Here is a 27,750-nt window from a genome sequence, read left to right on the forward strand (position 1 = left end):
CTTCAGATTCATCATTTGAAAACTACATACTGGTACATTCACAGATTAAACTGCTGCTGATGATTTATGGAATAAGTAAAACGACTTCAGTTGCAAGTAATTTCTTAATTTACTGCGTGATCAGCTTAAAAATATAAAGCTTCATCTTCAGGTGCACCAAATACAGAGAAACCCCTAGTTTTCATTTTCTTGCAGTCCAGGCTTAAAAAACACAAAATGAGGAAAATGCAGATTCGAGGAAAACGTTAAAACCCCCAAAATACAAGCAAAAACAAATGTAATTGGCAGATACGATTAAAAATCATAATCCTCTCCAATACATTTTATAAAATTTGTGAAAGTGAAGGAAATTAGGTGAACAATACAATGTTTATACAATAAGTTGTAGTAATGAATTTCGTCAGTTCCTAAAAAAATATCACAGGTGTGTAACAGCCAGGTAAAAACTTGTCAAAAAATTGAAATTGATGTCTGGGTACATGTTAATTGAGCTAATTTCCTGCATGCTATGATGACAGATTATACCTGAAAACATATATTTTTTGAGAGGTTTTTTCCTTTACTCTCACCCAGAAAAAAGCAAAAATTAATGAACGCGATGGATTAGACCGAAAACAGTGAAGTACGGTGCAAGACAGTGGAATATAACATGTGGGGGTGTCTGTTTTCCTTCTGTAGCCAATGACAGTGCCTCATACTCTGGTGATGCGAGTGCAGTGACCTCAAGAGTGTTGCTTGCAAACGTTTCTCTGTATATTGTACTGAGTTGTCGAAATGGAGCACTGTGCCAACGCACGCTACTTGCACTTCAAACTTGTACTTGCTGTAGTGTAAACACAGCAGGTTTCGTGAAAGCACATATATACACACAAGTTTTCCTTCACATGTGGTACTTACTTATACCAGTAAATGTGAAAATAAAGTTGTCTCCTGTGATTTCAGTGTTTGTCTGTCCCAGCAATCAGTTACATTTATAATAACCTGTCTGCTATCATAAACATCATTGAAGCCTATGACAAAGATGAAAAAGCTATTGCACAGCTGTTCACTGGACATGTCCTGTTCACTGCAGTACCACACATAGCAAATGGAGTAGCCTACATTGGCTACAGTTGGTAGAAACACAATAGGTTCTGGAGTCTGTCGACAGGCTCTGAGCAGAACTACTGTAAGTAAAATAACTGCACAGTAGTGAAGGGTGTACGAGGTATAACAATATAAATTAAACCTAAGTGGAAGGTGCAGTCACTCCATTTGCTATAGACCGAAAACATAAGGCGTACCATGGAACATTCCGCCAAGTAAGCCTGCTGTTTCTCACCATAGTCTAACATAACATTTGCAATACCCTCTGGTGTGAAAGTTGTTACCGTTTGACACTTGCAGCAACACTAGCACTCCAAGCAGGGAGAAAACAGACAGTTATGTGCATGATAATGACAGTGTTTATTTTTAATTATTTTTCTACTTAACTAATAAAATAGTTTTAATGTTTTGCATTCCCCACATTAGTAAATTACCAAGAGACATCAATTAATGTGAAGTAAATGTAAAAACAGCAAAGTCTCATGATTCACTGAAGTGAACTACAGTTTACTCATGAAGAAATACTTCCAAATATCTATATAATTGCAGCACCCTCCATTGAAGGGAAGAGAATATGAACACATATTTCATGCATGAGCAGTGTATATTTCTGTTGTTGCCTGCTCTTATTATAGACACACACACACGATTTTTACAGAGTCTATTGCCTATTTTTACACTTCACCTGATTTTCTAGTACATAAATATTTTTGTAAATGTAATTACTTTTGCTTCAAAAACAAATATGTTGAAGATTCTTGCCATTTGTGGTTGAAAAGTAACAGTTACGAGGTGCATTCAAGTTCTAAGGCCTCCGATTTTTTTCTAATTAACTACTCACCTGAAATCGATGAAACTGGCGTTACTTCTCGACGTAATCGCCCTGCAGATGTACACATTTTTCACAACGCTGACGCCACGATTCCATGGCAGCGGCGAAGGCTTCTTTAGGAGTCTGTTTCGACCACTGGAAAATCGCTGAGCCAATAGCAGCACGGCTGGTGAATGTACGGCCACGGAGAGTGTCTTTCATTGTTGGAAAAAGCCAAAAGTCACTAGGAGCCAGGTCAGGTGAGTAGGGAGCATGAGGAATCACTTCAAAGTTGTTATCACGAAGAAACTGTTGCGTAACGTTAGCTCGATGTGCGGGTGCATTGTCTTGGTGAAACAGCACACGCACAGCCCTTCCCGGACTTTTTGTTGCAGTGCAGGAAGGAATTTGTTCTTCAAAACATTTTCGTAGGAGGCACCTGTTACCGTAGTGCCCTTTGGAATGCAATGGGTAAGGATTACGCCCTTGCTGTCCCAGAACATGGACACCATCATTTTTTCAGCACTGGCGGTTACCCGAAATTTTTTTGTTGGCGGTGAATCTGTGTGCTTCCATTGAGCTGACTGGCGCTTTGTTTCTGGATGGAAATATGGCACCCACGTCTCATCCATTGTCACAACCGACGAAAAGAAAGTCCCATTCATGCTGTCGTTGCGCGTCAACATTGCTTGGCAACATGCCACACGGGCAGCCATGTGGTCGTCCGTCAGCATTCGTGGCACCCACCTGGATGACACTTTTCGCATTTTCAGGTCGTCATGCAGGATTGTGTGCACAGAACCCACAGAAATGCCAACTCTGGAGGTGATCTGTTCAACAGTCATTCGGCGATCCCCCAAAACAATTCTTTCCACTTTCTCGATCATGTCGTCAGACCGGCTTGTGCGAGCCCGAGGTTGTTTCGGTTTGTTGTCACACAATGTTCTGCCTTCATTAAACTGTTGCACCCACGAACGCACTTTCGACACATCCATAAACTCCATCACCACGTCTCCTTCAACTGTTGATGAATTTCAATTGGTTTCACACCACGCAAATTCAGAAAATGAATGATTGCACGCTATTCAAGTAAGGAAAACGTCGCCATTTTAAGTATTTAAAACAGTTCTCATTCTCGCCGCTGGCAGTAAAATTCCATCTGCCGTACGGTGCTGCCATCTCTGGGACGTATTGACACTGAACGCGGCCTCATTTTAAAACAATGCGCATGTTTCTATCTCTTTCCAGTCCGGAGAAAAAAAGTCGGAAGCCTTAGAACTTGAATGCACCTCGTAGTGTGGAGTTGGTTTCGTCTGTGTTGGGAAACAGTTTTATTCCCCTTGACGTTTTTATTATAACATGTGTGTCGTTTTCCATTCAGCTGCGGGTATGGTGGTTTACTTTGTACGTTAAATAATGTAGGTGTTGCATTCTGCACAAGTTTTGTACATTCCATATTCACCGATTTGGATGTAAGTTGCAAACAAAACTTTACCTTGTTGAGTAGATATATGCTGTCTTTCTGCAAAAGTCAGGTCTTCTGGGTCTACAAGCAACTTTTTGCTATTGATGGAGAATGACATTCTTCAGAAAATATCTGTATGTTACAAGAGAATCAGAAATAAATAATTCTGTAAAGTGCTGTTTCAAATCTCCTATAGTCCTTAGGAAACTGAAGAGTGACAAATGTGCTGTCATTTTTATTTATTATCAATTTTATTGCACTGCATATGTTTCCTATTGTATAAACTATGTTACAAATAAATAATTCTTCCCACGTGGAATGTTTCCTTCCATTATATTGATTACAAATAAATAGTAATGATAGTATTCGCACTCACACGATATTGCACTCAAAAGTGTCACTTGCTGGTCACTTGGTGCACTGCTATCGCTGTGGGTAACAAGAAGTAAATGAATTGTCGCGACTGTTAAGTTAGACTGTGTTATCAGTATATGCTAGAAGTCAGTACATTAGCACGTGACGTCACCATGCTATGCAGCTATTGGCTGTGGATGGAAAACAAACATCCGAGATATTGTAATTCGGCATTTTTCACGGCATTTCACAGTTTTCAGTTTATTTCTCCATGAAGGCTATAAATTTTTGATATTTTCCAAGTGAACATAAAATAAAAGAACCCTCAGAACTGCATGTTTTAAGGTATAATTCGTGGCAGTATTGTGTTGGGAAATGGCTCAATTACCTCATATATCATTGGCAAGAGTGACAAGTCTTTTCAGTGATGTACTCCACAGTATTGCTACTGGCCAAAACCACTCTTTTTCCTAGTAGGACCATTATATGGTGATGAATTTTGAAAGTTCTTTCTTGTTTGTGTATGGATTTGCGATTTGGTTATATCAGTTGACATTGAGTGTTGGTAAAATTGCTACCTAGGTGGAGAAGAATTAAACACTCACACTGACACTGATTTGTAGCTTCTTGTGCCTGTTTATACTTTATAATACTGTACTTTAGGAATTTCAAATGCTTTGTGGGCTAAGGTCTGTAAACTTATCACACGATGAGCTAAACAAAGTGTGGTGTGGTGGCTATGCTGCCTGTAACAAATCACCAACCAATAAGAGCGCACTAGTTGGAAATGGCTGACGTTGCCTTGATTCTGACGGAGCATATTGTTAGGGACTTAGTGTTTGAATTTAAAATGTTGACTATCGATATTGTTGCTGAATACAGTGCGTGATAAATTCCTGCAAAAATATGAGACTGAGTTGTAAGTAGCACAAGAAAAGGTGGCGGCTGAAATTATTCTCTCGCGTCTCCTCTCTCCGCAACAGCCTAAAATACTCCCTTAACTCCATCATCACACGTTGCGAACCGTCTGTCTCGTATGCTCCTTATAACTCATTCAGTCACATCAAATGTCAATAGGAAGAAAAAGGTACGAAGTCAAGTGAGACGTCGATTAAGAAGAGGAGAACATAAAATCAAAGTGCCAGTGTAATTATGGGAACATAAATGTGTGGCAGTCAGTCGTCGGAGGGGTCATTGGTTGGTCACACACATGTCAAACAAACACGTGGTGGGAGCGTAGGGCAAGCAGCCACAGCATCCACTTGGACAGCAAGACAGGGAAGTGCTTCCATGTCGTGCTGTCAGGGCAGTTACTATGGTTACTGGTCCTATGTTCCCACATTTTTATTTGACATGGGTGTCAACCACCCATGACTGGCCTGACTGCCACACATTTTTACTGTCATAATTATATGGTGACACCTGAAGATGTAGCTTTATGCTTCAAAATAGGTTGTACAAGAAATTAAGAAATTATTAGCAACTGAAGCGGATTTTTTTATTCTATAAATATGTTCATCATTTCTGGATAGTCACATGACCAAATATTTTGCACTACTACTGAGGTCAGTGTTTTTACTTGGTGTAATAGATTAATCGTCAAGCAGGCTTCCCTGTGTATAAAGTGTACCAATGACAAATAACATTGTCTTTTACCATTCCATTGTTGTTTTACAGTTGCAAGCCTGTATCTATTCCCTCATTAGTGCTTGAGCTAACGCTGTGATAAGTTGTGTTGTCATACGTCCGAAAGGACAGCAGTAATATAAAATAAACAGTGAGGTAGGTGAGAACAAATTGATGATCTGTGCAAGAAAATGACCCAGATTCCAAGCTAACAGCACATGCCCACAATTAAGAAGTTGTTTACAAGATAATTGCCAATCAAATAAGCAGTTGGCTGGGATCCAATGCAACTGTGCTCTTTAATGCTTCGAGTGGGTCATAACTGTGGGGTTACACTTGCATTTGGCAACAAAATGGTAGAATGCAAGTTTATTTTGTTATTGTTTAACTAAATGGCTCATGTAATGTAAGTTTATTTTATTGTTGCTGAATTGTACTATGTTTAAACTGCGATATTGCTCACACGTGTTTACCTTGGTAACATGAAGACAGCTACTCTCGACACGTGTACTTGTCTGCTCAAAGGTTAATATAGGGGTTGTCATACATTTATAGATGAGACTGTGACAATTGACATCTTGAAAAGGTTTGTTCTGAAGAATTGGGAAGAGTTGTGTAATCAAATTACCTGCCATTAAGAAAGTGAAATGTGCTCCATGATTGTGATATAACATTCAAAATGGTAAAGAAAACAATCAGTTGTCGTTTTCTTTCTACCTTTATTAGAGCAGATCCAGATTTTGGCTAGTAGCTAGCCATTATCAGTGCAGTATTTTGAAGTTGTCATATGTGCACTAATACATCTTCATCTGTTGTTAAGGCGACAAGAGCCTGAACAATAGGAGTAGATGTACTAGGGCATGTATAATAACTTCAAAAAGCTGCTAGTTACTGGTCAAAATCTGAATCTGCTGTAATAAACCTAGAACAGAAACGACGACTGATTCCTGCACTTTACTGTTTTGAAAGCTGTGTAGTGTCATAAAATTGCTGACGCTAGTTTTTTTGTTTTAATGGACTATTATTTAATATATTTAATTCTTTCTTTCGCAAAGATTTGTTTTTTTATTTATTTAACTTAGTGTGAGATGGGTGAGCGCTGCAGTCTACTGTTATTCATCCACTACGTAATATGGATTGGCCGCTGTTGCGACTGCTTCGTGCATGCCAAAGATATTGAGAGGTTGAGCTCCCTTATGCTGCATCAAGGAGGTTAGAATCTATTCTAACTTCCTTGTGCTGCATAGACACTGTTCTTTTTTTAACAATAATTTATTGTTAATTATTTTTCTGGATTGATTGCAGAAAGTTATCATAGAAGTAGTAATAATTGTTAACTAGCTGTTTTGAGCAAAATGTCACACCAATTTTAGCAAAATATATTACTTACCTGGGAAAAAAAACCCTTGACTACAGTATTCTTGTAGTAAATATGAAACAGAGATTGCAACTAAATCTCTTTCTGAGTTTACTGACTTTTCATTTGTAGTCAGAATTTAATTGGACAAATACTCAGCAATTGCATACATTTTTGCAAGAAATGGTAAAAGTCTAGATAGGGGCCAGTGGTGAATTTACATGTTTCATGCAGCAGTGTTGTCAACACTCTCCGTGCTGCTATATGGGAACAAAAGGTCATTTCAGCTGCTGGTTTTACACAACCAATGAGAGAGCCTTGGAAAGCAAGAGGCGATGGAAAATATCATCAGTTCTCATATCACTATAGATGCAAAACCCACAACATATTTGGAAAAAAAAAAGAAAAAACGGCTTTGTTCTCAGGCCCCACCATAATCATAACATCGGAAATTGCAACATGTTCAGAAGAAACCGTGAAATATTTGTGACAACTGAGATTATAAATTTCATTGCTACTTGTTTCACTGCCAGAAATTTCAGTTGTGCTGTGAGGTTCTACCCTAATCATCATGTTAGAAATCATGACATATTCGAAAAAACAGCCAAATATTTATGATGACCATGATTATAAATTTCACTGCAGCTTGTATGTAGCAGTAGACTGCCCCTTTTCTCCCCTCACATTGGTTGGGTGAAACTGTCATCCCAGGTAACAATACTAGTGATGACGATTATGAAGACAATTACGAATAATAACACCACCGGCAACTGACTCAGATAGTAAGCAAAGGTGATGGTTTGCATTAATTTTTATGTACACCATTTTTTTTGTTTTATTTCTTTTTGTATTGTCAAAATGTAGGTTATAAATAAATCAGATAGTTTAAAATAGGGATCATGTTAACCTTTTAAGTCAGATACTTCATATCAGTAAAACAGTTTGTAATTTTGATTAGTCAGAAAATGTAAAAATAAAATTTTCTCAGAGAACTTGGAGAGGGGGGGACGGCAATCTTATTTCCGAGTCGTCGTATACTTGATACTTGGGGTAAATATGAGATTACAAAAGACAAAACACAGATATGTGCAAAGTATTAAAAAAAAAAGTGAATGTTGTGAGGAACATACTTATATGCTCGTAGTACTTGATCATGATGAAATCTTTAAGGAACATAAATTCACAAGATTCAGACTGATTATGAGAACAATGTGTATAATGTTGGATGCACACACAAATACATGCTGGGACATGTTAACTGGAACTGTGGCCTGTCTGACTGATATGAACTGTTTCTGTTATGGCCACTTTGTTTTTGTAAAATATCAACATTTTGAAATCTTTATTTCATTTCAACAAATATTGCACATTGTAGAAATTACAGATCATTAGCTATAGTCCTTGCTTTTATGTCTCTCTACGTACCAGGTGTCATAGCATTGGAAAATTTGAATGCTCAATGGTTCTTTACTTACTTATCTCACATGATAGTACTGTAAATGTTCAGTTGTCTTGCACATGGTTGTGATGTGATACTTTTATTATTCTGAAGCTTCTGAGCTTATTATTGTGTATTACTATACCTTAAGTACTTGGTTTTGTAAACATTGTGATACAAATATAGAAATTGGCTTTAAGCTGTCAGACACGAACATAGTAGAATATTTAGGGAATATGCAGCACGTATCAGAGCAAGAGTTGAAGGTAATGAAATTGAAAGAAAAGTAGAAACTGATATTGATAATTACATTGCAGACTACTGAATTACGTGAAATAGTTGTGATGTGGCCAGAGAAGTTACATCAGTGACAAAGACACAAAGACAAGCTCTTTTGTCAAACCAGCATTTCTTTCAGGGATGAATGAGGAAGACAGGGAGGGAGAAGGTAGATATTGGCTACCTTTGCAATTTGTTGAGGAATACTCGAAATCCGGAAAAGAAGGGACAGATGGGTGGTTTTGAATCACATCTTCAGTGCATCTGGAAGAATGCAAAGGAAAAGTGTTTTTTGCTAGACAGCATGACCAGTGCCACTTCCAAAGAGAAACATCATAACTCACAGTGCTTTTGGCTTTCATTCGCCCCAAGAGCATCAAAATTGTTAGATTGTGGTCCAAACACTGAGGACCAATATTCTATCATGTTATGTCAATAAATAGATTAGAGACTATGAAATTTTAAAAATGTGGTATAAGGGAACAAAGCAAGTAGACTCAAAACAGGAGAGTTTGTTTTGGTGTAAAATTAGATATAGTTTAAGTGGAAAAGCCTTACAGCTTATGACAAAAAATTACAATTGATAGAAAGCTCTTTTGCATAAGCAAAAAAAGAGAGATAGTGATATCAGTAAGGCATGTATTGAAACTATTGTGATGAAGCATGGAGACATAACCTTGACCGTATTATCACGCCAAGAGGAATAATAAGTTTTGTCACCAGTATACTTCATCAAGGATAGAAATTGGGAATGATTCAGAATGTCTCCCAGAACTATATAATCCAATAAATAAAACAGAATATGGAGTGGAATTACTGCACCAGATGACTAGATAATATTGGATGAAAGTAGGTCCAAGAGATGACCAGTGCAAATGTTCTGCAATATATTGGACTTCAACAGAATAGATGCATGGATTCTGTACAGAGCAGTTACATGGAAATTTATCAGGTGTAAGCAGTTTCTGCATTATCTTGCCAAAATAGTAAGACATTAACACACAAAAAATGAAGTATTTCTGTGGTCCTCAATGAGAGATGATGAAGACTAATCAGCTGGGAGTGTAAAATGCCAGAATGCAGGAACAATGGAAAATCCAAGTTGGACTATCAACAGTATTAGGAAACGGATAGATTACTACTTGCTACAAAGATGAACCATTGAGTTGCAGACAGAACGAAAATCCTGTTACACATTACAGATTTTAGCTAAAGCTTTCTTCTTTGCTGAAGGAGGCTTTGGCTGAAAGCTGTAGTGTGTAACAGTCTTTTTGTTGTGCCTATCTACTACTCAGTGGGTCATCTTTACAGTGAGTAGCAATCTCTCCTTTTCCTAATGTAGTTAAATACAGGTACAAGTTGTTTGATAGATATGACACCTGCAGGGAACCTGTGTGTGGAACATGTTTGAAAGTGATGTGAAATACAACTGAATTCAAACTACAAGCAATATGCATTGACCACAATGAGACATGGAATGAAATTAAAGATACACAAACTTAGTTTGTGGGTGAAAACACATTGATATGGTATTTAAATATCTTTGCGAAAGAAAGAATTAAATATATTAAATAATAGTCCATTAAAACAAAAAAACTAGCGTCAGCAATTTTATGACACTACACAGCTTTCAAAACAGTAAAGTGCAGGAATCAGTCGTCGTTTCTGTTCTAGGTTTATTACAGCAGATTCAGATTTTGACCAGTAACTAGCAGCTTTTTGAAGTTATTATACATGCCCTAGTACATCTACTCCTATTGTTCAGGCTCTTGTCGCCTTAACAACAGATGAAGATGTATTAGTGCACATATGACAACTTCAAAATACTGCACTGATAATGGCTAGCTACTAGCCAAAATCTGGATCTGCTCTAATAAAGGTAGAAAGAAAACGACAACTGATTGTTTTCTTTACCATTTTGAATGTTATATCACAATCATGGAGCACATTTCACTTTCTTAATGGCAGGTAATTTGATTACACAACTCTTCCCAATTCTTCAGAACAAACCTTTTCAAGATGTCAATTGTCACAGTCTCATCTATAAATGTATGACAACCCCTATATTAACCTTTGAGCAGACAAGTACACGTGTCGAGAGTAGCTGTCTTCATGTTACCAAGGTAAACACGTGTGAGCAATATCGCAGTTTAAACATAGTACAATTCAGCAACAATAAAATAAACTTACATTACATGAGCCATTTAGTTAAACAATAACAAAATAAACTTGCATTCTACCACAACTTGACCAGAAGAAGGGATCGGTTGGTAGGACATGTTCTGAGGCATCAAGGGATCACCAATTTAGTATTGGAGGGCAGCGTGGAGGGTAAAAATCGTAGAGGGAGACCAAGAGATGAATACACTAAGCAGATTCAGAAGGATGTAGGTTGCAGTAGGTACTGGGAGATGTAAAAGCTTGCACAGGATAGAGTAGCATGGAGAGCTGCATCAAACCAGTCTCAGGACTGAAGACCACAACAACAACAATGGTATTTAAAAGCAAAACACTTCCCAATGTTTTACAAAATATTTTGCAGAACATTATGAAGTGTTTTCCTTTTTAATATTGCTATGACTTCTTGCCAAGCATTGATGGAAATTTGAGTTAATGTCCGTATGGTGCAAAGTGGTACAATAAATGTATGAGAAGAATATTTACAGTTTGGCATCAGCACAAAATGACCATATATCTTATGTTTATACATACAGAATCATAGCAACTCATCTAAAGAATTGCTATAAAGTACTGTAGATATCCACACCAGAAATAAGTGGTTAACCAGCTTTTATCTCATCTTGCTTTTTAACATTCATTTCCACATCGACACCTATATGCTGTGAATAACTAGTAAATGCATGGCAGATGGTCTTCTTCGTATCACGTTTTAATGATTCTTCCCAGTCTATTCATGGATGGAGTGTAGTGAGTGCTTGTTCGCCTCTGTGGCTGGCTGCTTTGTATTTAATTTTATCTGTCCAATATCCACAGAATAGGTGCTGAAGAACACTGATGGCTTCTACCCTGACAGGTGATTCTTAAAGTGTAGTGAAATGGGTTCTCATGGAATGTGTGTGTCTTTCATGAAATATCTGGCAGATTAGATTTGGGAACATTTCTATTACACTCTTTTGCTACTCATAGCAAGTCAGTGGAAAATTCACACTGCTCTTTTTTGTGTGTGCTCAGGGTCCCCTTTTACATCTGCTCTTACATGGGTCCTATACACTTGAGCATATTTGAGAATGCTCATAGGCTGTACAAGTGTTCTGTATGCAGCTTTTTTTTTTTTTTTTTTTTTTTTTTTTTTTTTTTTTTTTTTTTTTTTTTTTTTTAAACACAGTTTGCAGTTTCTCAATGTTCTACCAAGGTATTGTATCCTACCATTGTTGTCTTTCCACTTCATATCTCTAGATGTTACTCTCAAATGTTTATATGACATGACTGACTAGTTGTGACTCAGTTGTCCTTTGACCAAAGGATGCCATCCTTTTACATTAAACAAAGTGTTCATTTTTGTATTTCTCTACATGAAGAGATATTCGCTAGACTTTTCACAGAGTTTATGTTTTCTCAGCACTTAACTGGACTTCACTGCAACATCTGTGGAAGGCTTGAGATTGCAAATAATACTGTCCACTGAGTTGTTAATATGTAACATGAACTCCCAGGAGTAGACAAGATGTTACTTTACCTATAGATGACTCTTCATCCATGGTAACTAGCCATTGCAAATTTTCGAACCAGGGGCATATTTTCTTTAGAAGATATTGATGTGGAACTGAATTGAAGGCTTTTTGAAAGTCTGCAGACATTTTAATCAACCTGTTTTCCTCTACGTGGCACAAAGGTTACTCTGTGAAGAGAATGACTTGAGTTTTCCATGGTCATTGTTTTCTAAATTAGTGCTGACTTTCATGGAGGAGGTTAATTTTTCCCACATAAGTTGTAATATTTGAACTGAGAATATATTCTATGATTTTGCTATAAATAGGTGTGAGTGATATATTGGTAGTCCTGTGAATGTGTTTTACTTCCTTTCTGTTGATGGGTGTGATGTATGCTTCCTCCCAATCACAGAGAATATCTCCACTCACTGGATGTGTAGCAAATTGTCATCATGTTTGGAGCTAATTTACTAGGAAATACTGTGTAAAACTTGACAGGGACTTCATCGTGCTCTGAGGCTTTGTAATCTGGTTTCAACACAAGTGGCACCATTACTAGGCCACTCATCTTAGCAGCAGTTTTAGATACTGAATGATGGCAACATTCCTTGTTTTTATTTTTTGAAGGTACATATTCACAAAAAACTTACCAGGATGGTACTGCACACCCTCTGGCCTGCATACATGTCTGGTTCCATTGTGAAGGGTGCCATGAAGCTGTTGTATCTCATCCTGAGGCAAGATGGCACACAACTGCTGTAACTAGTTCTTGATATACTGGCACTGGAACAGAGTTGACATCCAACCTGCTCCTATACATATTCTACCATGGACAGATCTAGGGATCTTGCTGGGCATTTGAGTAATTTAACATCACACACACAATTCATAGGTTTTGAGGATTGTCCTGTTGAAAAATGGCACCACAATACTGTCTGCCCATGACAGCATTACACTGTCAGGGTTCCCTCAATCACTACGATCTGAAGTTGTGCCCAATGGTCCTATATGCCGTGAGACCGGAAGTAACATTCTGTACTTCTCCAAAACATGGGGAGAAGGTGACCTCTCCCCAGGTGGCCACCCTGCTGACAATGATCACCTGTTCATGTTCTGGTTTTAACAGCAGCCTACACATGCGACTGGATTTCCTGAGTTTGTTGCTGCAAGTCTCCGACAAATGGTCTAGGATGACTCAGAAAAACAGAATGTTGTAGGGAGTCCATTATTTGTTTTGGATGACAGGCGCAGGTATGAAGGGGTTACGATGTGCTTCATGCCCAAATACAGCGATGACAGACATGGTTGACCAGAATATTGGTGATAAGTATGTCTGTCCTCATATTCCTATGCAGTCCAACATCAGATCTTCATTGTATCCGAATTCCTCACAAATCCGAGGAGGTCTCTTTCAAACTCTGTCAGGTGCTGATAATGCTATCTCACTGTGTCCTTCACAGTGTTTCCTCGACATCTGACGCTGTTAATGCCAATTGTATACCCCACCAGGCATTGTAAAAACACTAACCACAAACAACACTAATACATCTGGTGGTTGTTCTACCTGTTGCAGAAAATTGCAACTCTAACCATTTACAAACTCACCGATGATATCACCACCATTGGTGCTATATTAGCAGGTCCTTTGCCTCTCCATTTTCTGCGATCCATTGCTTCCTTCTTAAGGTCTCTTCTTAACATCACTTTGGCTGCATATGAAATGAGGCTGATTGTCCTGTGCTCAGTGCGTTTCTTGGGTCCTTATTTTTTTGGTAATGGAATCATTACTGTTGTCAGATTGTCCTCAGGCCATTCACCACTGTCATATATTTTATTACATAACCTCAATATTTCTCTTATTCCATCTTGGTTCAAGCGTTTTAATATTTCTCCCAGTATCGTATCTTTACCTACTGCTTTGCCATTTTTCATTGCAGCTATGTCAGACTTTACTTCTTCCATTATGATGGTTGGTGCTTTGCCATTTTTCATTGCTGCTATGTCAGACTTTACTTCTTCCATTATGATGGTTGGTCCTTTCTCGTCATTACTTTCACTGTTGAGTGATTCAGGTTCCAGAATTTCTGGTGTGCAATCTGTGTCATATAGCTCTTGTAGATATTCTTCCCATCTCTGGAGGATATCGCCACGATTTTTGTACACTACCTTGTCATCTTTACTCAAAATTTCCATAGTAGTACTTCCTGCTCTGTTTTTGATACCATGTCATAGTCTTTACTCTGTTGTGTAGTAAGTCGTATCTTCCCTTCCTGTCCAGTCCTTCAGTTGCATCACATTCCTCTTTTAGCCATTTTTTCCTAGCCTGCTCTGTTTCTCTTCACAATTCATATTTAACCTTCAGTACATCTTTCTTGTATCTTCAGTGTTCTTGTTTTTAAATTTTCTTCGCTACTCCATCTTGGAAATAATTTCTTGTGCGATCCATGGGTTTTTTCCCCTTTTCCGTTTTACATATCCTATATTTTGCTGTCCTGTCCTAATGACTCCTTTTTTCAGCATATTCCAGTACTTGTTGACATTACCAGGTGGTTCTTTGTTTCGTAATGTGTTTAGAAACTCAAGTGACAGCATTTCTGTAATTTGTTATTTGTAGGATCTTATCTTCTTTAGATCCTACTTCTTCACCATGGCCGCCTTTTTCAGTATTTTCATTCTTATTTCTTTTTCAGCCATAAGTAAGTTGTGGTCGCTATTAATATCTGCACCTGGTAATGTGTGCATCTTCTTGATTCCATTCCTATATCTTTCTTCTACCAGTATAAAATTGATTTGGTTTCTGTATTTATCCACTGATTATTTCCAAGTGTAGGGCCTCCCTTGTGGTTCTTGAACCATGTATTTGCCACTATCAGCTGCCTTTCCCTGCAGAAGTCAATTAGCCATTCATCTGTATCATTTCTCATTCCAATACCATGACTGCGTACTATGTTTCCCTCTTTCCCTTTTCCAACAATTGCATTCCATTACTATTTCGCAGATTTTTATTTTTATTTTTGTCCATTATTCTCTCTATTACATTGTATGTTTCCTCTACAATTTGGTCATCTTGTTCTGAAGGTGGCATATACACCTGGACAATCATTAAATCTTTTTGTGCTCCTTTCAGCTTTATACCAAAAACCTGGTCATTTGCATAGTCCACATATTCCACACATTTAGCCAATGCCTTTATCATAATCATTCCTACTCCATTCATTCCTTTTACTTCTCGTCCTGAGTAGTACAATGCATATTCATCTGATTGCAACTCTCCACATCCATTCCATCTTAACCTCAGCAACTTCTACGAGGTCCATATGATTCTTTTCCATCTCTCTTGTAAGGGTCTCTAGTTTTCCTGCGTGTAGCAGAGTTTTTAACATACCATGTACCAATTCTCGTTTTGATTTTTTGCCCCCGTTCGAGTCCCCCACCCTACCCCCAGAGGTACGATTGTGGGACTATTTTACCTCCGCATACTGATTTAACACGAGGGGAAGCCATTTTTGTGCATAAAATGGAGACTGCATTATGTAGGGAAGATAATCTGCAGTGGTATTCCGTTGCCTTCCAGAGTTCTGGAGGCCACCCCTAACATGGGATACAGATGCTTTTCGCAGCCGCCTGCTCCGGGTCAGAAAAAAGTATAGGTGGGAAATGAAAGACCCCTAGCCCTCAAAACCTAATATCGTCAGGGTCAGAAAAGAACAAGAGTAGGGCAAGAGTGGCCAGATAGGAAATATAAAAGTGAGGAGCCGGGCATAATTAAGTGGGTGCAATGCCAAGACTCAGCTTGGGGCCCTGTGGTCGCCAGCTATGTACTCACTAGATGTGAGTCTCTGAGGTGCACTGATGATATGTGTGTGGACAAAGTCCATACCTTCAGGGTACTTCAGTTTTTTTGTCAGACAGTGTATGTTTTTCTTTACATATTCACTAACTGAATCGAATGTTTCTGTATAGAATGACTGTGGTGTGGCAAATGGGTGTGTAAAACATAATGAGATAAATAATTATTACTGAGAATAAATGCAACTATATTAATATACAAGGATTGCTAGTATTCAAAAGTTAGAAAGATATTGTCAGATTTATTACAGTTAGGGATTGACTGAAATGTGTAAATAACATATAAAGGATGGGACATGGCTATAAAGCTGAACTGTTCAGTATTCCTTATGCCTGCATTGCCTATAGCTGATATGAGACCCCACTTTTTATCAATTTATCAAATGATTTTAGCAGATTTTAATTTATCAGTGATGTGAAGGATGGGAAGAGATTTTGGGGCAGCATAAAATGATGCTTTAGACACAGTTTGTATCACCTGAGGATGCACCTAAATTGGCTGGGTACCTATCATTGTTTTAATAAATAAAAAAAAACTTTGTACAGCCTGAGCAGTGTTTTTAGCCGCCTTAAAAGAAATGTGTTCATTTGACTGTAGTTGTCCACAGTTCAGTATAATATGTTTATTATTTGCTCACCATGTGTTACACTTATCATTAGTGTAGCACCCCAAGAAGTGCAGAACTGGGTATGTTGTGTCCTTTTAAAATTGAGGGTGGGACCATTCACAGAAAACCAGTCAGTGATACTTTACAGAACATTGTTCACCATTCCTTCTATTTCTGTATGTATGCTTGGATTCATTAAAATACTAGTATCATCTACAAAAAGAACTAATTGTGCTAGTATGCTAGACGGAAGATTGTTTACATACATGAGGAACAATAGTGAACCCAGGACTGAGCCTTGAGGAGCACCCATAGAATAATGTCCGCGGACTGCAAATTACTAAGTACAACTGCATGCATTCTTTTTGTTAGATATGACATTCTCCGTTGGTTGGCTACACCGTCAGTTCCAATAAAACTTGGATTCATCTAGGAGAGTACTATGATTTACACAGTCAAATGCCTTATTTAGATTACAGAAAATACCAACCAATGCCATTTTATTATTCAGTGATTGCAAATTTAGGCAACTGAACATATAAATGGCATTCTCAGTAGAGTTGTTGTTGTTGTTGTTGTTGTTGTTGTTGTTATCTTCTGTCCTGTGACTGGTTTGATGCAGCTCTCCATGCTACTCTATCCTGTGCAAGCTTCTTCATCTCCCAGTACTTACTGCAACCTACATCCTTCTGAATCTGTTTAGTGTACTCAGTAGAGTACCTCTTCAGAAAAAACAAAATGCGATTTGCTGAGGATGTTACTGTAGCTCGTCACCTTCTGAAAAAGTGTAGAAAATGATGTTGGCAGTGAAACAGGTCAGTAGTTATTGGCATCTCCCGTATCACCTTCCTGAAAGAGGGGTTTAACAATGGCTTATTTCAGTCTCTCTGAAAAAATACTATGAGTAAGTGATGCATTACATATTTCAGATAAGACAGGGCTTATTATGTGGGAACAAATCTGTGGCACTCTATTGGAAACACCATCAAAACTAAATGAGTTTTTATTTTTGGGAGAATATAATTTTCATAATTTCAAATGGAGAAGTTGGTGATACATTCATATGATTGAATTTTATGAGACTTGCGTTTTCAACATACTTCTGTGATTTTTCCCTTGAACTGTTTGTCACTATGTTTATGACTATATTCAAGAAATTATTGTATTTGCTACCTATGACTCATCGTTTATAGCCAATCCATTCAGTTCACTAGTGTTGTTATCCTGTTCTGTGACTGAGTGTCCTGTCTCTGGTTTCGTTACATTCCATATAGCCTTTGTTGTTGGAATTACTGATTTCTGACATGATGTCAATGTACTTGATGTTTTAATAACTTTTCTTAATAATTTTTGTAGTTTTTGTAGTGTGCAACTGCTTCAGGACCTCTACTTGTTCTTGTAAAGGGGATCCAGAACGATCCATCACCTCCATGTTAATTTTAGCAAATAAAAGGAACATTTTTTCTAAAATCATTAAACATATTGCTCTGAAATTTGGACTACATGTTCAGTGAATATTTCTCAACAAAGTTATAATGCCACGTTTAGAAATATTTATTGGTTTTTGTTTTACAATTTTTTAAACATCCTTATTTTTTCTCTAAAATATTGCACTTTTTTTTCTATAACTCGAGTTATACAATATTTTTTTACAATTTGTTATAAAAATGAAGGAAAAGAAGTAAACGATGTTGTGTATAAATTTCATTGATATACTATTAGCAGTTTTTGAGAAAGTGTTCCCCAAAGATGAAAATTTTAAAGTTACAGGAAATGGCTTCCAAGGTTTTTTAATACATTCCTGCCCCATATGATGGATTATCAGCATACTCTTCTTTTTCCAGTGTTACTTTCCTTTTGACTGGTCTTTTCTTCCCTTTTGCTGCATATTGTAGGCTTTTGTCTCTTCTTCCTGCAACTCTTAGTCTTTCTTCATCAATTAGGCGCGTTGTGGAAATGGTGTTGTGTCCTGGTTGGAAACCTAAACGTTTCAGCACATCACATTTGATAATGTTTCCTTCATTGTATGTTGCCACTGCATCGTACAGTCCAAAGTGCAATGTTTTTATCTGTACAAATACTCATTTGGGAATCCTAATCCAAATTAAATTATTTACACTTTCATTTGGATTTTGTGTTTTCCCATGTAAACACTTTTCCAATAAACTTGGCTGTGATAAATCTCTGAATATGGGCTTATTACATCAATTGCAGCATTTGGCAAACTGTTTTTATGGGCATATTCCTTTCCTGATTGGTACTTACACCATGAGTCATCACCTGTGGGGCACAGTGCATGTTCTGGGTGCTCATTTGTTGATGCAGTATGAAAAAATAGTGCCCATACTGCTCTCCTCATATGCTCAATGCTTCTTGTATTTTGCCTAATTGCACACCCGTAATACCTCTGCAATCTATCAACTGCTTCATCTGTCAATCTTCCTCTTCCTCCGAGGGTCTTACCATCACTAAGCTTCTGGGATCCTAATGTCTGCTTTAGTTTGTGCAAGCGAGCCCCCATGTGCTTCTGCACATGTCCAATGCACTCCTGTTTTCTAATGTGAATTTCATTGCCATAAGGTTTGAGTTCCTCTACAGCTTTATATCCCTTAGAATCACCATCTCGTAGATAGTTAGTGTATCATACATTATACCGCTCCTGTGATCTGGAAAAAATTGCTTTCCCTCCCTCTACTTCCATCGCTCCACTCGTGCCGTGAAAATTTGCTTCACAACTTTCACTATGTTCGTCCTTGGTATTGCCCTTACATCTACAATGTTTCGAGAGAATAGCAACATTAGTTACTTTGCAACTGTCTCCTCTGGTAGCTGTCACAACTCCATTTAGAGATTTATGACCTCTACGTTGCCATGATCCATCTAAAGCAACAGTTAAATATCTACAATCCCCATTATCTGTCACAGCTTCTTCAGCTGCTTTCTTCATTTTTACTGGAGCAATATCTTCAGGAGAAGATCCCACCAATTCATTATAAAATCCAAACTTGGTTGGTGGTTTTGGCAAGTTCATAATTCCACATAACATTGTCCCTGCAGCACTGCCCTTGCCAATGCAACACAAACCATACACAAGCCTAACATCTATATCATACACTTTCTTTCCTCTATTACCACTACGAGGAATACTGTTAGAATTAGAAAATGAAACTTCTGCAGCACATTTGTTACACTTCAATAACATGAAGTTATTTTGAATTCCAGGCCTCTTTCTTTGCAAACTTGGCATAATACATTATGTTTCAAAATATTAGAGAGCAAGGAAATGTTAATTATTTCATTCACATCATTACTGTCACTTTCATAGTTTTCAAATATTTCTTTGCAGTCACAAAGTTTCTTACTGGAAGAAGTTCTGTCACATTCATTTGGAGTAGTCGGTGAAGCAGTCTGAGCAGCATCTCCCTTCGAAACAACAGAAGATTTCTTCTTACTCTCATTGTGCCATTTCTTAAACACTCAATTGCTGAAACGGGGCATATTGATATCCACAAACCAAATACGTAAAACAGGTACGAGCAATATCCGTCAAATACGCAAAATTGAACAGCTAAACAACACAAAGCAAACTCCACAAATCAGCACACATGGTATAGCATTTATGTTTACTGGTATAAACAGTCAACTGTCATAGATATAAAGCCATACAACGTTGGAAAACAAAACACACTCTAATTTCGCAAAGATACCCTGCTTGCAACCAGCGAGCAGCACCGTCAGAGGTGACACACCAAGTTGCTACAACCGTTTATGTGGCGCGTGATATTTGAAGTGATAAAAAACACACTTAGAATTCACTTCGAAGGGTGAAACTTGATCTGTTTTATTCAGAAAACTCCAAATAATTTTATAATGAAAAAAACAAAACAAAAAAGTTAATTTTGTCATTTTCATCGTTCCGGTTCCCCTTAACAGATACATTTCCCTTTTCCTTTCACAAGCTACTTCAATCCCTTGACTGATCCATGGTTTTTACATGGCTGTTTAGTGTCCTTTTTGATTGGCTTTTGTGAAAAGCTACATTTAATAAAGTTTTGAATTTATCTTGTAATAGATTAAATTTTATGTTAGCATTTGGGTGTTAGCATTTGGGTCATTGTATATTTCATCCCATGTCATCTCTTGTAAACCGTTCTTAAAAATATTGGTCCTGGAGTTGTTAATTATTATAATACATTTCCACAGAGGAGTATCCATACTGTAAGGCACTATCTTATCTATCCTAACTAAAGTGCGCGTCATATATCTTGGCGGCCGAGTTTAGGTTCGTTCTGCGCATCTGACGTCACAAAACACAGTCAGCCAATGAACAAAGAACGACGTTGCCAAATCTCGACAGCAGTGCAGAGTACGGACGAGTGTCTTCAGTTTTAGAAACGTTCAGTCATAAATAAGTAATAGAACAAAAGCAATGTCTTGATAGCAGATTTTCTTTTATAGAAAGTTTGGAAAAAGTGTTCTTTATACCAATTGCTTCATATTCTATTAATTAATTGAACCAAACAAGCAATAAGTCTTCTAATTCAGGCGATAGCAAGGAAAGGTGTTTGTATCAATCTCACGAACTGCTTTTTCGCAATAAAGAACAGCGGTAATTGTTTATTTCCTATTGTACTTCGACGAAGCGTGAGTAATTCATAGTCATACCAACAGTGTTTATAAGTAGTTGCGTGAGATGTTAGAGTCCTTATGTAGTTACACTGTTCAATGAGCTGAGGTAGCGGAACGGTTAAGGTGTTGGGCTGGCAAGTGAAGGGTTACGAGTTCAAACCTTGCGTGGTGCCTAATATTTTCTTTATTTAAAAACAATATTGGAGTGCCTTACTTCACGAATTTTATTTGTTTGAATGAAATTTCTAGTGCTTTGACTCTTCATTAACTTTTTCGCTGCTGCAGACACGTGCTCCCCGCATTCCGCGCTGTGTGCGATTTTGTCATCACTGCACTTCTCGCCTGTGCAGATACACGGTGTTCCCACTGCTTTGACACACTTATCATTCGATTTCACAAAAACTATTTGGCCAAAAAATTTGATTTTTACACGTCTTCTTGCCTGATACCTTCCCCCCATAAATGACTTAATTTTGTTTTGATGTGCAGCATTAAATGTAGTAAACCATTGCACGAAATTTTGAAGAGTTTGCAGAGGTAAAAGTCCATAGCCGTAGCGTATACTTTCCGTATGGTTGATTTTAGTTGCCACAATGTTGAGAATGAAATGTGGACAAGATACCTAAATTTCATATAATATTTGCTGTATAACAATATCTCATTTAATTTAAGTACCACATAGGTGTCGTATGTAATATTGAGAAATATTCCGTCTTTCGCGACTGTAATAAAAGTTTTATATACACACGGCGCGTTTGGCTTTATTTTAAAGCACTTCCATCGGTGAAAGGTATTGCACATACACAATGTTATTCATGTTATATTTCTTGTTTTTGTACCACAGTCGCAGTTTTACCAATGGTATTGAAATATATCCCTCTTCTGCAACTGTAATAAGCGACTTATTTAGACCAGACGCGTTTCTCTCTTTTGAAGCATCATAAGAGGACTGTATTTTGTGTCCCCCATTGCCAAGTCACCTTTCGTAGCACAATATTCAACGTTTGTGTTGGCTCATCAGTGTTTTAGCAAATAATTGCTGTTTGTGTGTGCCACACACAAAATTATATTTGACATAGCTCTGAGCACTTCACTGACAGACGGTATATTCAAGTCCTAATGTTTTTGTAAGTCCACAGTTTTGTTTAATGTATTTTGTCTACTTCCTTTTGATTGATTGAAGTGCTTTAAAATAAAGCCAAACGTGCCCAGTGTAAGTAAAACTTTTGTTACAGTCACGAAAGGTGGAATATTTCTCAATATTACATACGACACTTATGTGGTACTTAAATTAAATGAAATATATAGGTATCTTGTCCACATTTCATTCTCAACATTGTGGCAACTAAAATCGACCATACGGAAAGTATACTCTATGGACTTCTACCTCTGCAAACTCTTCAAAATTTCGTGCAAAGGTTTACTATATTTAATGCTGCATAATAACTGCGTTGAACATCGAAACAAAATTAAGTCATTTATGGGGGGAAGGTATCAGTCAAGAAGATAGGTAAAAATTAATTTTTGAGCCAAATAGTTTTTGTGGAATCGAATGATAAAGAGTGTCAAAGCAGTCGGAACACAATGTGTCTGCACAGGCGAGCAGTGCAGTGACAAAATCGCCCGCAGCGCGGAATGCAGGGAGCACGTCTTTGTAGCAGCGAAAGGGTTAATGCGGCCGCGGTGGCTTTACTTCATGAACTGCGCGCTCCCCCCTACACGTAAGCTTGCGAACTATACTATACTATGGCGCTGCTTCTATTGGCGCGTGCGTCGTGTGCAACTGGCAACGCAGCAATCTCCAGCGTCTGGGCGGGCATACGCGAGCCGCCAAGATGAAAGAATTGAACTATAACTGTGCATCACGATCAGAGAGAGCATTTGTTACTAAGTAAAATGTATTTTCTTGCTTTAAGCTTCACCAAAGAAATCATTTTCAGCTACTGTGTTTCTGTATAATAATTGCTATGCTTTTATTACAATCCTCAGTAAAAGTGATGAAGAATTACAGAACTGTTGAGTGGAATGAACATTCTTATGAGTACAGAATATGGATTGAGTGTAAACAGCAAAATGACCAAAGTAATGGGAAGTAGCAGGAATGAGAACAGTGAGAAACTTAACATCAAAATTGATGATCATGAAGTAGACAAAGTTAAGGAATTCTGCTACTTTGCAAGCAAAATAGCCAATGACAGATGTAGCAAGGAGTACATAAAAAAGCTGACTAGCACAGAAAAAGATGGCATACGTGGCCAAGAGAAGTCTACTGATATCAAACAAAAGCCCTAAACCAAGGAAAACATTTCTAAGAGCATTTTATAGTAGTGAATCATGCAGAACAAAAGGGAATCAAAGCACTGTAGACATGGCCCTACAGAAGTTGTGTGGCCTGATAAGACAAGAAATGAGGAGGTTCTCTGCAGAATCAATGAAGAAAGGAACAAGATGATATAACTTGTGTTAAGACATCAGGGAATAACCTCCATAGTATTAGATGGAGCTGTAGAGGGTAAAAACTGCTGAGGAAAACGCAGATTGGAATACTTCCAACATATACTTGAGGACATTGGGTGCTAGTCTGGGATGAAGAGGTTAGTACTCGAGAGGGGGTCATGGCGGGCCATATCAAACCAGTTAGAAGACTGATAATTCAAAAAAGAGGCTGTATATATTAATTTAAGACATTGGTCAGGGTGCAGTGATTTATATTTACTTCCCATACATATATTGTATAATCTTAAATGAAAGAGCTTAGTATACCTTCACTTCGCCAATGTACTCCTGAAGATGGCTCTGTGCTGAAATATCATAGCAGGAAGCTGGAGCTTACTATTCAAAATTAATTCAGTGAGTAAAATGTTTGATGGCTCGATGGTATGTATTTGTGTGCGCATCATTATGCTGATTGATCTCTCAAGCTGCCTTAAACTTAGTGTTATTCATAATATTTAAAATGTTCAACATTTTATGAGGAAGTAGTATTCTCTAACACAAAGGGCATATAAATGTGCCTGTTACAACTTGCATTTTTTTTCCTGCTTTCGACAGTGCTCTGTTTTGTCTTTCACTATACTTACACCTGTCTGTGTAGTTTGCTCCTTTAATGTACATGGTGATATCCACATCAGAGAAGGTCCCCACCTCCAATTCGTTAAAAAATCAACTCCCATGTATAAAACAGCTTCAAATGTCAGATTATTTTTAAAGTCTATTGGAAGTAGCCAAGTGCCTTCATTATCAAACACTGGATGAGTATAGTCGGGGTAATTTGCACCCCATTTTAAGCAAAGCTAGTTTTTCATGCCTGTCAGTGTTTACTACCATTGGAGGAACTAAGTCTACATATGTAAACTCCTGAACTGCCATATTTTATGGACTATAAGATGCTATGGACTATAAGGTGCACCTTAATTTTTATGCAGTGTTTAAAAAATGACATTTTTAGCATTATTATTGTTAGACTATGAAGCCAGACCAAAACAAAAAAAAAAAAAAAGTCCGTAATTTATAAAACCAAGCAGACCTTTAAAATTCCTGAAAATCGTCATCTGAACCTTATTATTCTTCTTCATCATCATCATCATTGTTCCTGCATATGTAAGATGGTCTTCACTGCCATCGAGAGCGTTACTTATGCTGCACTTCTTGAAAGATTTAACAGTAATGTTTTCTCTCACTCTGGACTAAGACTGTTTCATCCCCTGACTCACTTGTTTGATTGTAGGCCATTTAAAGCTCCCTTTGGTGTGAATTCATGTTGGATTTCATCCATCACCCATTTGTTCCCTTCCTCTCTCATATATACTTTAAATGATTTATTTATTGAGACATCAAGAGGTTGCAGTGAAGTAAGTCCCCCAGAATAACAGCAGGCTCTGTATTTCTCTCTCTCATTCCTCTTTCACAGAATTTTTCAGATGACTGCTAAACCGATCTACCATCTTTCCTTCTCTCCCACACTTCGTTAGTCTATAATTTTATACGAGTCTCATCCATCCAACACTTGTCATGTATGTGAACAACAACACCTGGTAGTATTTCAGAAGGTTTTGACACCGCTTTGCACTTGAAAATGATTATTGGATAAAGTTTAGCACCATCAGCACAACATGAAAGAGCAACAGTGTAGTGCATTTTTTCATGTCCACTTGTTTTTATAGATGGAGTTTTAGCATGGCAACAATTCTGTTAGTTGGCACATCAAATGTCTGAGGAGTTTCATACATATTCACTATTTGGCTTAGTTCCATTCTAGTTTTTTTTTATGCTGAATAATAAAATGATGGAAAGACAATATTTTCTTTTCTTACTCTTGTGGAATTTTCTGAGATATTTTGGTTTTTCTTCACATTCTAAGTCCATGATGCTCCATAAACCTGTAACACCAACCAATTCAACCCTTAAAATCTGTTATGTTAGTGTTAAGTGTAAGAGTGTGTATTTGAATCACTTTTGTATTAATTCCAGTGTCATTCTGACAGTGGTCTTGAATCCATTTCAATTCGTCATTCTCTAATTTTGGCCATTTTTCACTGTCCTCTATTTGCACATTTAGTCTTTTTTTTTTGCAGTTCTTCTTTAATAGGCCGCCAACAGCAAATGGTTTTTTTCTGTTGATGGAGGGTGGAAATGTCGCTCAGTTACGCTATTTCCATGTTCTTCTGCATATGCTATTACTTGTAATTTAAGCCTGCATCATATGAATACTTTTTTTCATTATGAAACTAGCTATGAACAAAAATATTGTACTGTAACCGATAACACATATCACTGTCAATTCAAGTTCACTGGAACTGTAGACTGCAATGATGCATCATAGGCTAGAGAGTATTCTGGATTGGTGGTGGTGGGGTGGGAGGGAGAGAGTGTTAGCAAGCTTGTGAATCCCCACAAATCATGTTTGTTGCATCGGTGCACTGCTGCTGTCAGTTGACTCCAATGTTGCCAGATAGAGATAGGTCTCCCACAGCATCAAATATATGGACATTTTTAAGATTGTGGGAATTTTAAATCAAACACTGGACATTTTTATAATTTCAAGTATAAGATGCGCCTGAATTTTGGAAGCATTCTCAAAGAAAAAAGTGCGGCTTATAGTCCATAAAAACAGATTGTGTCAAAATTATATGATTTTGCAGGTACTTTCAATGGTATTTATGAACAATATCTGCAAAATGTGTTGTGAGTAGAGTTGGTAGGAAAGAAGTAATAAATTAAAACATCATGCTTGATGCTGCAGACTTACTGCATGAACTGCAAAAACCTGGTAAACTATATTTTTTCCATTTCATTATTCTGGTGGGGTGCTTAAGAAAAAGTTTGAGAAGGGTTTGAAATGGTGTGTAAAGCTTGTTGTCAGTCACTAAGTGCTTTCATTCCCAAATACTGGATGACTATAATATGGGTAATTTGCTTACTTTGTGTTACACTGCCTCGAGACACACAAACTGTTTCTAATTTTAATATTTGAGTTGTTGTGTTAAATCTCTAATGTAATATTATTCCTTTTAATGAGTAGATTACAACAGCATTTAAAATTTTTAAATTCATTCAATTATTACATGAAACACAGAAAATCAATTAAATTAATTGTAAAACAGCCAAGATTCCAAACAAACATTTATTACAAGATGACTGCTTTTGATCATCACGTCGTCAGACCTTCGAAACCATATTGAGGGACAATGGCTCTTCATGGAGCATGAATGATTGTCATTAGTCAGCAATTCCTGCTCCTTGTACGGCCATTGTCCATCAATACAGTTTTGAAGGTTTGAAGATGATCATGTGATGATCTAAACCAGTCACCTTGAAATAAACATGTCTTTGCAATCGAGACTGTTATATATTTAATTACAAATATTCTATTTTGATTGCTGACTTTCTGCAGCAGTGTTTTTGAAAATAACAGAAAATCAAAATTTTGTTTCTCGTGGAGGCTGTTAAATAGGCAGCCAGCAGTTGGGACTGGGTGACTGAGTGACGATTTTAGCCATTTACTAATTTATACTTCGAAAGGTGTGGGACCAATAAGTACTGTAGACACAGCAACATTCAGATTATTGTAGACATTGCAAAAATGTCCCATTTTGGCCGATCGATAAACAACTAAAATGAGCAACTACAGTTATTGAGAGATAGATTCTAGAGTTGTTGAGGCATCATCTTCATTGTACACAGAGCTACACAGTCACAATCTTGAGACCTTGAGGTCAGTTCCATGTACACTGTATGTGTGTCTGTGTACATTTAAGCGCCAAAGATACTGGTGTAGGCAGGCATATTGAAATACAGAGATATGTAAACAGACATAATACAGTGGTGCGGTTGGGAACACCTATATAGGACAAGTGTCTGGCACATTTGTTTGATCAGTTACTGCTGCTACAATGGCAAATTTTGAAGATTTAAGTGAGTTTGAACGTGGTGTTATAGTCGGTGCACGAGCATCTCTGAGACAACAATGAAGGGGGATTTTCCCATACCACCATTTCATGAGTGTACTGTGAATATCAGGAATCCGTTAAAACATCGTATCTCCAACATTGCTGCAGCCAGAAAAAGATCCTGCAAG

The 27,750-nt window shown here is 37.5% G+C and overlaps 1 protein-coding gene across 4 annotated transcripts in view; it reads left to right on the forward strand.

Annotated features, from left to right (window-relative positions):
- LOC124795243 (zinc finger protein 250-like) overlaps positions 1–27,750 on the forward strand; it is a 182,907-nt gene that overhangs the window by 62,069 nt on the left and 93,088 nt on the right. The window lies entirely within an intron of this gene.

The sequence above is a fragment of the Schistocerca piceifrons genome, chromosome 4 (genome assembly GCF_021461385.2).
Source record: "Schistocerca piceifrons isolate TAMUIC-IGC-003096 chromosome 4, iqSchPice1.1, whole genome shotgun sequence".
Lineage (NCBI taxonomy): Eukaryota > Metazoa > Arthropoda > Insecta > Orthoptera > Acrididae > Schistocerca > Schistocerca piceifrons.